Source organism: Ranitomeya variabilis, chromosome 7, assembly GCF_051348905.1.
Source record: "Ranitomeya variabilis isolate aRanVar5 chromosome 7, aRanVar5.hap1, whole genome shotgun sequence".
Lineage (NCBI taxonomy): Eukaryota > Metazoa > Chordata > Amphibia > Anura > Dendrobatidae > Ranitomeya > Ranitomeya variabilis.
In genome coordinates this window covers 108,095,430-108,107,937 of record NC_135238.1, presented here as the reverse complement: position 1 = coordinate 108,107,937, position 12,508 = coordinate 108,095,430, and the positions used below count along the sequence as shown (strand labels likewise).

General features: G+C 45.3%; 1 protein-coding gene and 1 long non-coding RNA gene across 4 annotated transcripts in view; one reads left to right on the top strand and one right to left on the bottom strand.

Moving 5' to 3' along the window:
• The window catches only part of STAT1 (signal transducer and activator of transcription 1), a 2,295,457-nt gene that overhangs the window by 786,995 nt on the left and 1,495,954 nt on the right, over window positions 1-12,508 (bottom strand). The gene's annotated exons all lie outside the window — the stretch shown is intronic.
• The window catches only part of LOC143786346 (uncharacterized), a 139,411-nt gene continuing 133,455 nt past the window's right edge, over window positions 6,553-12,508 (top strand). Inside the window, exon 1 of the long non-coding RNA XR_013218271.1 lies at window positions 6,553-7,238. This is a non-coding gene — a long non-coding RNA (uncharacterized LOC143786346). The remainder of the gene's footprint in view (window positions 7,239-12,508) is intronic.

Below are 12,508 nucleotides of genomic sequence, written 5' to 3'. Positions count from 1 at the left end.
CTATTTTGAGAACATAAAATGAGCATTAGCCTTCCTTTTCAGTATATTAGAGAATAAAAGATAGAAAAAAACAGCATCTGCCACTTTTTATATGTTTTGGTCAATCGTGAGATAAGAAAGTAATAACACAGCTGATTTTGCTACGACATTGCAACAACATCTCAATAATTATTTTTATTATTATAAATACATTTTGCATAAATTATTGAGACCGATCATAAAATAATAATATTGCTAAATTATTTTCAAATAGAGAATGCAGAGTGTAGTTGGCTACAATAATTTATTCCATATACTGTAATTCGAGAATGTATAAAAGGCTCAATATAAACAAACTTTATCTACTGTGACAGACTGACTCACTCTGCTCTCAGTGGTAGACACAGAATCGCTTCTTGGGTTAATCTTCTGCTGGTTTATTAAGGCATGACATAAACCAGTGCAGAATTTAAGTAAATAAACATGGCCTTTATGGCATAACAGCAAAACAAAAGAGAACTTATAGCACAGTTCATAAGCCTGCGGGATTTGGCCGCTCAGGATACAGTAAACTTCAGCTCAGAACTGGATCTACCGACTGAAGACTTCCTTGTCTCCAAACACACAACAGATAAAAAGAAGCCCAGTAGCTGGATATTTATCTTCACCAACCACACCCTTGGGGAGGAGATATGGTGAGTGGCCGCTCCACCCATCGCTTACAGCCACTGACAAAAACCTCAACGCCGTCATGGCCGATTAACCCCTTTCAGCACATGACATGCTGGAGAGAAACTTCTAGATTTCACATTATGGAATACAGCAACCTTTGTGACACACAGATATCTCCCTTCACATACATCGCCAGTGACCATCTCACAGTACATACGCAAAACTGAACCAGTTCTTTCATAAAAAAGTTTGTGATATTTCTCTGACTCAGATCTAAAGCTGATCACCTGTCACAGGTATGTCAGAAGTTGCAGACAGTAGCACTGCATCTAGCTGCAGAAGGTCTCTGTGTTTGGCTTTGCAGACACCTTCTTAACCCTTCTGACTCTTTAACCCAGTGGCAACCTTTCTCCAGCTCTAATTGACACACCTGACCAGGGTGTTTATAGACTCCCAGCCTGCTGCTGGGAGTCGCCTGTGATATTTCCATTTCCCCTCTTGAGGCATGGAGCTATAGCAGTCAGCTATCAACCGCTTTGGTGTTGATGGAGTATGTCTGTGTTACATCTCTGAGTCTTCTGAAGATAAGTGTTCCCCTTGTTTGTCTAACCCAGCTGTCTTTAGTGGTAGTGGGGATTGACTAGTGCTGATCTCGTCCTTCTCTAAGCAGGGCTTATCATCAGGGTGAGCCAGGGATTAGGTTCCTGCTTGGCGATAGGTGCAGAACCTATATAGGGATGTTTGGGGCAGACATGGTGTCTTTAGATCTGACTAGGGGTCTCCACTCCCTCCTTCCCGAGTGTTGACCTCCCTTTCCCTCATCCCTTCGTGTTGCACTTAGACTTTCCTACACTGTGCTTGACATAATCAGCCACAAGGACCAGAGACAGCAAGGGCTGAGATAGAAAGCGGTCAAACATAATGATGAAGCTTTCAAGGGAACCTGTCACCAGGTTCTCGCAATATAAACTAAGGCCATCACCTTTGATGCCTCTTTTACAGTAGTTTAGCAAGCTGTATATAAGCCTCTAATCCCTTCTGCACATCCCCAAAAATACCTTTTATAATTCCATCCCATACGATGAACTCCGGTCTGATGGGCATCACTGGTCTTGCTCGGTGTCTCCTCTCTCCCCGATGTCACCATTCTCCTAGCTTGCGTCATGTCAAAGACGCATCAGTTGTCATCCACAGAGCACCTACAATCTCGCTTCTGAGCAGGTGTTTTCACTGTGAGCTGCTCGGGGCAGAGCAAAGTATTGTAACAATACTGTAACAATAAAAAGGCTATTATGGCCTGGAATTAAACCTGATGCATGTTCAATACAGTACTTTGCTCTGCCCTCAGCAGGGCACAGTGAAATATGGCTGTGCAGGAGCGCAATCGGGTGCGCTGAGTGAATTATGTAGGATGCGTCAAACACATGAAGAACAGCAGGAGGACGGTGATTGCGGGGAGAGAGGAGGAATAATGATCCTCATTATGAAAGTAGCTGTGATGGGGTATGCAACAGAGCAGAAAGAGACACCAGGCCGATAAACAATCCAACAAGATTTATTGGAACAGGGAACTGGGACAACACAAATGAAAGTAATTCTGTAGCGTCCGCAATGAGTCCACACAAAGGGAGCAGATCCAGGGGCGCCACCCGGCAATCCAACGCCAGGGAAATAGAAATAGTCCTTGAGTGAATTCAATGGCTCCAGCAGATGAGGGCCACAACACAGTCCAACGTGGCAGCTTTTAACCCTCCACACACTGGCACCAGGATCTCGCCTCAGCATAAGATCCCAGCCCTTCGCAAGTCACCCCACAACTGAATCAGCCAACACATGACTCTATTGTTCTGTGTCCTGGGATCCACCCTTCCATGGGGGTGGGCTCCCCCCACTGGTTGTTGAGTCAGCCTGATTACATGGCAGTCCAGGGACACAGACCGGGGGAGGGACACGCTGTTACAACCCCTTCCCCCCTCAAATTGTGTACAGACTAGTGACCTCTACAGGTCGCTTGTCAAGTACTCCTGCCTGGACAACCTGTCTGCATTTTGATGTTGGCTGCCTCTTCTATATTGTACAGTGCAGTTATAGGATTAAAGGCGGGCTCCAGTTTACCTCCTCTTTGACTTAAACTCTGCTTCCTGCACGCACAAATCGACATTGTAGCTCTCCCACATCATTTCCCAAGACAATATCTGCAGGCAGGCCCCTCATCACCCCAACCACGCATTGCTTAACTCTAAAGCCAAAGTCCAGTTCTACACTTGCTTTTGGGATATTCTTCCATTGGCCTCCAGCTAATTCAATGGTAATCCCAGGTCCATGCTGTATTGCCTCTGGCCAAAGCACTCTGGGATCAGCTATAGTGAGAAATGCCCCAGAGTCACAAAAGCCAATAACTCTCCGACCGTCCAGCATGACCTACTGTATGTGCTTTCTTTGAGAATTAAAGGAACTCGTGGCTGTGGCCCGCACCCCATAAACCCCTAATGGTCGAACATGGGTTTCTGAGCTATTAGGCAAATCAATTTGTAGGGGAGGCACCTCTTCCTCCATTGTATTTGGCTATAAATAATTGATAGGCCGATTTGGTGCAGGGTCATTCCTCAATTGACCCTGAGGGCAAGTGTCTTGCAGATGCCCAGCCTGCCCACATCGGTAACATCTGTGCTGTATCGCACTCCTTCCCATGTGCACTCTGAGGACGGAGGTAAGGGAACCTGGAGGCTGATATCCATGTGAAGGTGCATGAGGTGATTGTTGGGGTTGAGACCGATTTCTCCACTGTATAGCTGGGCAGGTGGCCTGCAGATGCCCGGGATGCCCACATCCATAACACCTGTGCTCTACTACTTTCTCTCCTTGTAGCATTTCATAGGAAGGTGCAGGACTAGCTGGAAGGTGAGTCACATGGGTATCAACATTGGGTGGTGGTCTAGTGGGATAGCAAACTTTGGGGACTGAAGAACAAGAGACCACTGGTGGTGGGGTGTTAGTAGTTTTAACTCCATCCACCAGTAAATTTTTCCACTGAGGCTTGATGGTGAGCACCTCATTAGCTAAAGCAGCAGCTTGCTCCACTGTCACTGGTCTCCTCTCACGCACCCATTCCCAGATCTCAGTGAGGGATTTTGTGTAAAACTGTTCTTTTAGGATGACCTGATGGAATGCCTCCCAAGTTAAGGCCCCCTCTCCCTCCAGCCAGCAGTGACACACTTGTTTGAGCCTGTGGGCATATATCTTGAAAGACACTTCCCCCTCACATGCTAAGGAGTGGAACTGCGCTCTGTAAGTGTCTGGAGTTACATCATAATGTTCAAGAATGGACTCTTTTACCTCCTCATACTCACTGCTCCACTGAGGGTCAATAGCTCTGTAGGCTTCGGCAGCTCCACCATCTAAGAGCCCCACCAGATATCTGACTCGCTCCCTTTCCGGAACTTCCATTAATCGACATTGATGTTTGAAGTCCTGGAAGAAACCCTCAATGTCTCCTGCAGCCTTGTTAAATGGCTTAAAGTCCTTATGGGACACCCTTGCAAATTCCCTTATGGTGGGCGCTGTGGATAGAGTCTGTCTGGAGCTTCTAGCTGCTTCCACCATGCGCTGTCTCTCCTTAGCTGTGCGAATGGCCTCTCTCTTATTTTCTATGGTGGCCTCATCCCCAAGCAATGCCATCTCCTCCTTGTACCACACAACCCACTGACTTTTTGGTTATTTACCTGCAGCTCCTGCCTTTCCTCCCTTTGCTGTGGGAATCCTCCTTCAGTGCCATCTTGCAGGCAAGTTCCTTCCAAAGTCTTAATTAGTTGGTCCTTGGTCAGTCCTTTGTAGCAGACTCCTAATTCACGGGCCTCTGTTTGTAGGCTCCCCACAGTCCAGTTCCTGTGTCCTGAGGTTCTGGTTCCAGACATTGATGGGCCGCTGTCCTCTATTCCCTCTGCTCTGACCCCACTGCTTGCCACCATTTTGTGATGGGGTATGAGACAGAGCAGAAGAGACACCAGGCCGATAAACAATCCAACAAGATTTATTGGAACAGGGAACTGGGACAACACAAACGAAAGTAATTCTGTAGCATCTTCAATGAGTCCACAATGAGTCCACACAAAAGGGAGCAGATCCAGGGGTGCCAGGGAAATAGAAATAGTCCTTGAGTGAATTCAATGGCTCCAGCAGATGAGGGCCACAACACAGTCCAACGTGGCAGCTTTTAACCCTCCACACACTGGCACCAGGATCTCGCCTCAGCATAAGATCCCAGCCCTTCGCAAGTCACCCCACAACTGAAACAGCCAACACAGGACTATTGTTTTGTGTCCTGGGATCCACCCTCCCATGGGGGAGGGCCTCCCCCCACTGGTTGTTGACTCAGCCTGATTACATGGCAGTCCAGGGACACAGGCCGGGGGAGGGACACGCTGTTACAGTAACATCCTAGATATATATTTATAGGCACTTTTTATTAATTATGAATCTCGGTTATCATGAACATGTATCACAGGGGTGGACATACCACTGATGCAGCCGGTGTAACTGCATCGGGTCCCGGAGATGGAGAGGGCCCCTGCACGGCAGCTAATTCTGACAGCAATGTGACCTGTTTCTCTGTGCCCAAGGCTCCGTGGGACCCATGGCAAAATTGCCCTCATGTGCAGCGGGCAGAGAGCGATCCCTGCAGCTCAGCTGCCTACAGGAGAAAATGGTAGTCGAGCTGAGCTGCAAGGATCCATCCTCTGCTTCCTGCACTTTCTTCTTATTCCTGACACAGGCGTTCGTGGCTTGATGACATCAGCAAGTAGTGTACACCTGTGTCACAGAGAAGGCTGCCGGCGACGACGATGCTGCTCGGAAACGGACAGACAGGTTGAGTGGTGGTGTTTGGTGTTTTTGTAAGCAATACACTGGGGAGAGGAAACTGAGGTGTGGTGGGGGAGAAAAATGATGGTGCATTAGGGGAGAACAATGATGGGTGGTGGAGAGGACACTGAGGTGTGGTGGCGAAGAATAATGAGGCTGGTGGAGAGGACACAGGTGTGGTGGGGGAGAACAATGATCGGGCGGTGGAAAGGACAATGAGGGAGGTCGGGGGAACAATGATGGGGTGAAGGAGAGAACAATGATGATGGTGGGGAAGAGGACAATGATGAGGTGTGGGGAAGATGACAATTATGGATGTGGGGGAGATAACAATGAAGGAGGTGGGGAGAGGACAATGAGGGGGGGGAACTGGGATGGGCGTAAGCGGAACCCCATATATTGCTCCATACAGAATAATGGACTCCATATAATGCTCCATACAGTATAATGAGCCACATATAATGTTCCTTACAGTATAATGAGCACATAAAATGCTCCATACAGTATAATGAGCCACATTTATTGACCAATACGGTATTATTGGCACCATATATTGCTCCATATATAATGGGCCCCATAAAATGCTCCATAAAGTATAGGATGTGCCCCATAGAGTATTAGGAGCCCCATATATTGTTCCATGCAGTAGAATGAGTCCCAAGTAATGATCCATACAGTATATGATGGGCCCCATATATTGCTCCATACAGAATGGGCCCCATATGATGCTCCATATATAATGGGCCCCATATGATGCTCCATATATAATGGGCCCCATATGATGCTCCATATATAATAGGCACCATATGATGCTCCATATATAATGGGCCCCATATGATGCTCCATGATGAGCCTCATAAAATGCTCCATATATAATGGGCCCCATATACAACTGCTTCTCGCTAAATTAGAATATCATCAAAAAGTTAATATATTTCATTTTTTCAATACAAAAAGTGAAACTCATATACGGTATCATATACGGTACGGTATCATTACAAACAGAATTATCTATTTCAAGTCTTTATGTCTGTTAATGTTGATGAATATGGCTTACAGCCATTGAATACCCAAAAGTCATTATCTCAGTAAATTAGAATACTTTATAACACCAGGTTGAAAAATTATTTTAAAATCTGAAATGTAAGACTACTGAAATGTATGTTTAGTAAATGAACTCAAACAAAACATGAGAAATCCAGCTCAACGAACTTGTGAACAAACTCCTTCTTTATTTACCGAGAGGTGCTCAGCACAGGATAAAACATCAGTGTTGACAGTTACATGATATGCTACATTCTCTATGGGGTTAAGGTCAGGCGAGTTTGCTGGCCAATCAAGCACTATGATGTTGTTTTTAAACCAGGTATTGGTGCTTTTTGCAGTGTGGACAGGTGCCAAGTGCTGCTGGAGAAGGAAATTTTCATTTGCAAAAAGCTTGTCGGCAGAGGGAAGCATGAAGTGCTCTAAAATTTCCTGGTAGATGGCTGCACTGACTTTAATCTTGATAAAACACAGTGGACCTACACCAGCAGATGACATGGCTCCCCAAACCATCACTGATTGTGGAAACTTCACACTAGACCTCAAGTAGCTTGGATTGTGTGCCTCTCCACTCTTCCTCTACACTTTGGGACCTTGATTTCCAAATGAAATGTAAAATTTACTTTCATATGAAAACAACACCTTGGACCACTGAGCAACAGTCCAGTTCTTCCTTGGCCCAGGTAAGACGCTTCTGGCGTGGTCTATTGATCATGAGCGGCTTGACACAAGGATTGCGATACTTGTAGCTCATGTCCTGGATGCGTGTGTGTGTGGTAGCTCTTGAAGCAATGACTCCAGCAGCAGTCTACTCCTTGTGAATCTCCCCCAAATTTTTGAATGGCCTTTTCTTAAGAATCCTCTCCAGGCTGCGATTATCCCAGTTTCTTGTGCACCTTTTTCAACCACACTTTTTCCTTCCACTCAAGTTTCCATTAACATGCTTGGATACAGCACTCTGTGAACAGCCAGCTTCTTTAGCAATGATCCTTTGTGGCTTACCCTCCTTGTGGAGTATGTCAATGACTGCCTTCTGGACATCTGTAAATTCAGAATTATTGTGGAGCCTACTGAAACAGACTAAGGGACCTTTTTAAATGCTTAGGAAGCCTTTGCAGGTGTTTTTTTTTTAATTAATTATTACAATTCACTGAGATAATGGAGATAATGACTTTTGGGTTTTCATTGGCTGTAAGTCATAATCATCAACATTAACAGAAATAAACACTTGGAATAGGTCACTCTGTTTGTAATGACTCTATACAATATATGAGTTTCACCTCTTGTATTGAAGAACTGAAATAAATGAACTTTTTGATGATATTCTAATTTAGTGAGAAGCACTTGCATGATGCCCCAGTGTATGATGGACCCAGGGGTGGACACTGACAGCTTGGGGCCCCCTCCTTTTAATGGCGACAAATCTACATATATACAGCTCTGGCAAAAATTAAGAGGCCACTGCAAAATGTTCAGTTTGTCTGATTTTTCTATTCATAGGTATATTTTTGAGAAAATGTAAATTTTTATTTTATTCTATAAACATCTGACAACATGTCTCTGAATTGCCAAGCAATAAATTTTGTATTTTTTTCTGACAAAGAAAAATAGTCAAAATAAGAAAAAACACCCAGTGCTTTCAGACCTCAAATAATGCAAAGAAACAAGTTCATAATCATTTAGAAACAATAATACTAATGTTTTAACTCAGGAAGAGTTAAAAAATCAATATTTTGTGGAATAACCATGATTTTTAATCAAAGCTTTCATGCGTCTTGGCATGCTTTCCACCAGTCTTTCACACTGCTTCTGGCGCAAAAATTTAAGCAGTTCTTCTTTGTTTGATGGCTTGTGACTATCCATCATCCTCTCGATTACATTCCAGAGGTTTACAATGGGTTTCAGGTCTGGAGATTGGGCTGCCCATGACAGAGTTTTGATGTGGTGGTCTCTTAATTTTTGCCAAAGCTGTATATTATAGCCACACACACATATATCTTACATAGTCTCCTTTATTGTGTGTATTGCCATCCCTTATTACACAGTGCTCTTTTTTAAAAAAAATAACAGGAATATGCTATGTAAGGGACAACACTGTACATAACAGCAGAGGAAGTTATATAATAAGGGACGGCACCATACATAACTAGAGAGGATTGTACGAAATAAGGGATGGTGTTATATATAATTAAAGAGGAAATTATGTAACTAAGGATGGTGCTATACATAATAAGCGAGTACACTATATATTAAGGGACTGTGCTATACATAATAAGTGAGTACACTATATACACAGAGACTGTGCTATACATAATAAGTGAGTACACTTATACTAATATACTAAAAGAATGTGATCTACATATATAAGGCTACAATCCTGTATCCATGTGCAGTGTCGGTGTGCTGCCTGTTTTTACAGATGCATTGAGCATGTCCTATTCTGAGTCTCAAAATCGGATCAGAAGAGGACATTCTCTGTCCCTCATGGATCTGATTCTCAGGTCCATGACTTTCACGGATGTGTGAATGGACCTATAAAACTCTATTAGTTTGTGTACCATCTGATAAAAAAATCTGGCATCACACAGATATATCACACTAATGTGAGAATGTGGCCTAAGGGGTACAGATAACATTATCAGTGCACGTCATATGGTGCAGATACAGAATGATACATCCAGGAAATTACTGCTGATGTCTCATCTGATTAGAGCCGTTTTCTGCTATTTTTTCTCCATCTGGTCAGATCTTCATGTCGACATCTCCCAGCCACGACCCATCTTGTCATGATGATCGTTGCAGCCCTAAAAATAACAAGGCCACATATATTGTATACATACATGTATCCCCCCTGAATACAGATGTGTACCCCACAATTAATATACTATTAGCCACGCATCAATCAAAATATAAAGTGATAAACAGCACTGTGCCCCCCATTACCTATAATCTCTGGCTCCCAATAATATAAATTATTAATTCTCTGCGACTCTCCAGAATTAAATGTAAGGCTATGTGTACATGGAAAATATGCAAGGTTTTACAGTACAAGTGAAGTGAATGAGATCTCTGAAGTCTCATGCACACGTTGCTTATATTTTCCTTGCAGATTTGCAGCAGACTAAAATCTGCATAATGTCAACTCTTTCAATGTGTTTCACCCTCACTAATGAGTGTGGAAAATACGCACCAAAAGCCTGGCAAAAATCTGGGAAAAAAAGTTATCTTACGCAGCGTTCTTCCTACCAACACATTAAGACATGCAGCAGAATTTTCTCCGGCAAATCCTGAATGTGTGCACATAGCCTTAGGCTACTTTCACACTAGCGCCGTGCACTGCACGTCGCTATGCGACGTTGCAGCGCACCGACGCTAGCTGTGGAAGCGCCGCACAACGGGGGCAGCGGATGCTGTTTCTCCACGCATCCGCTGCCCCATTGTGAGGTGCGGGGAGGCGGGGGCGGAGTTCCGGCCACGCATGCGCGGTCGGAATTGCTGCACACAACGCACAAAAAAACGTTACATGTAACGTTTTTTTGTGCCGACGGTCCGACGCAACACGACGCAACCGTCGCACGACGGTTGTGACGTGTGGCATTGCGTCGCACTGCGTCGCTAATGCTAGTCTATGGAGAAAAAACGCATCCTGCAAGCACTTTTGCAGGATGCATTTTTTCTGCAAAACGACGCATAGCGACGTGCAGTGCACGACGCTAGTGTGAAAGTAGCCTTAGTCTCTGTCCTGTGTCCCTCCATTCATTACAAGTACTTGATAGCATCATAATTAATTTGAGGGTGGGAGAAGATGCCAACGGGTACTAAGCATCCTCCACCACCTCCCAATTCATTACAAGTCCCGGACAGCATCTTATCCCACCTTTCAATTCATTATAAAGTGTCCTATGCACCTTACTCCCTATTCTCCCCAATAAAATTTATGTAACTGATAGTGTCCTCCCCATCTTACAATTCATTATGATACTATCAGCGACTTAGCACCCTCCTCTATCACCCAGTTCATTTTACATCCATATCTAACGTCTTCCTCCCCCATTCAAAAGTCCATTATAAGCCCCCTTACTCCCATCCCAAGTCCCCACACTCCTCATTATCCTCTCCCCCACACCTCTCATTATCTTCTCCTCCACATCCATCATTGTCCTCTCCCCCATATTCATCATTGCCCCATCATTGTCCTCTCCTTCACACTCATCATTCATCTCCCCACCACACCTGTGTCCTCTCCACCACCCCATCATTGTTCTCCATCACCACCCTTTGTCCTCTCCACCACCCTCATCATTGTTCTCCCCCAGCACAAACTCAGTATCCTCTCCATCAGACCCATCATTATTCAACCACCCCACCCTCATGATTGTTCTCCCCCACCACCCCATCACTGTTATCCCCCACCACACCTGTCCTCTTCCCATCACACCTGTGCCTCTCCACCAGCCCCATCATTGTTCTCCCCCAGCAAAACTGTTTCAATGCCATCAGCCCCATCATTGTTTTCCCCCACCCTCATCATTGTTCTACCTCAACACCCCATCATTGTTATCCTCCACCACACCTCAGTGTCCTCTACACCACCCTGATCATTGTTCTCCCCCATCACCTCTCAGTGTCCAATCCCCAGTGTATTGCTTAAAAAAACAACAACTCACCTCTCCGTCCATTGCACAGCAGCATCATCATCCCCAGCAGCTTTCTCTCTGACACAGGCACTCGCTGTCATCAAGCCACGTGCGACTGTGTCAGGAAGAAAGCACCAGGCAGGTGCACCGCATACAAGGGCAATCTGGGCCATGGGCTCCACGAAGCCTCGGGCTCTGAGAAACAGTCAAGATCGTCCTCAGTATTAGCTGCCCTGCAAGGTCCCTCTTCCACCTCCGGGCCCCGATGTAGTTGCACTGGCTGCATCGGTGATATGTTTGCCCCTGGATGGACCCATATAATGCTCCATATATAATGGACCCCATATGTCATAACTCTGGACGGGGTGGTTCTGGCTCCGTTTTGGTCAGGTCAGGATTAAGAAAGCCGCCCCAGAACCAAAGAGAGGTGAACTATTTAATTCTTGGAGTTCCTGGGTCCAGTGTCAGTGATACTTCCGTTTACTCTTCTAGGGATTGCTGACCCAGGTTACTCATCTTTAATCCTTGTGCCTCTGTGCGTATGAGCTTTTCTGTGTATGACCCGGTTCATCCCCTGACTTCTGCTTCTGTGTTCTGCTCTGCACTGCCCTGTCCTTCCTGGTTTTCTGACCCCTTGGCTCGTCTCGGTTCTCTCTCTCGTATCCCTAGGTACCTCACTCTCATTTGACTTTGACTCTTGGCTCTCCATTTGACAATGTTTATGTTTTGTGCCCTGTATTCTTCGCTCTCTGCTGCTTCCCCATCCTCACACGTGGTAGCTCCGTTCCCCGATGATCATGTGACTGTTTAGTGTCAGGTCCTCTGTACTCTGTGTGCTTTAGCTCTCACACTGCCTACGCTCGGTTCCGGGCTCCCTGCAAACGCCCCCTAGGCTCCTCTGGTGACAAACACCGTGTGTCATTACACAATATATGATGCTCCAGTGTATGATGTGCCCAGATAATATTCGACATATAACGAGCCCCATATATGATGCTCCAGTGTATGAAGGCCCCCATAACTGATGCTCCAGGGTATAATGGGCCCCATTTATAATGCTCCATACAATGGGCCACATATATGATGTTCCAGTGTATGATGGGCCCATATAATGCTCTCTCTCTTCATATATATAATGGGCAACATATATGATGCTTCAGTATACGATGGGCTCCATGTATGATGCTCCATACATAAGGCTATGTGCACACATTCAGGATTTGCAGGAGAAAATTCTGCTGCATGCAGGAGGTGAGAGAATGCACGGACCTCCTTAGCAGACTACATTATCCCCTGATGAATCCCTGAGTGGGAAG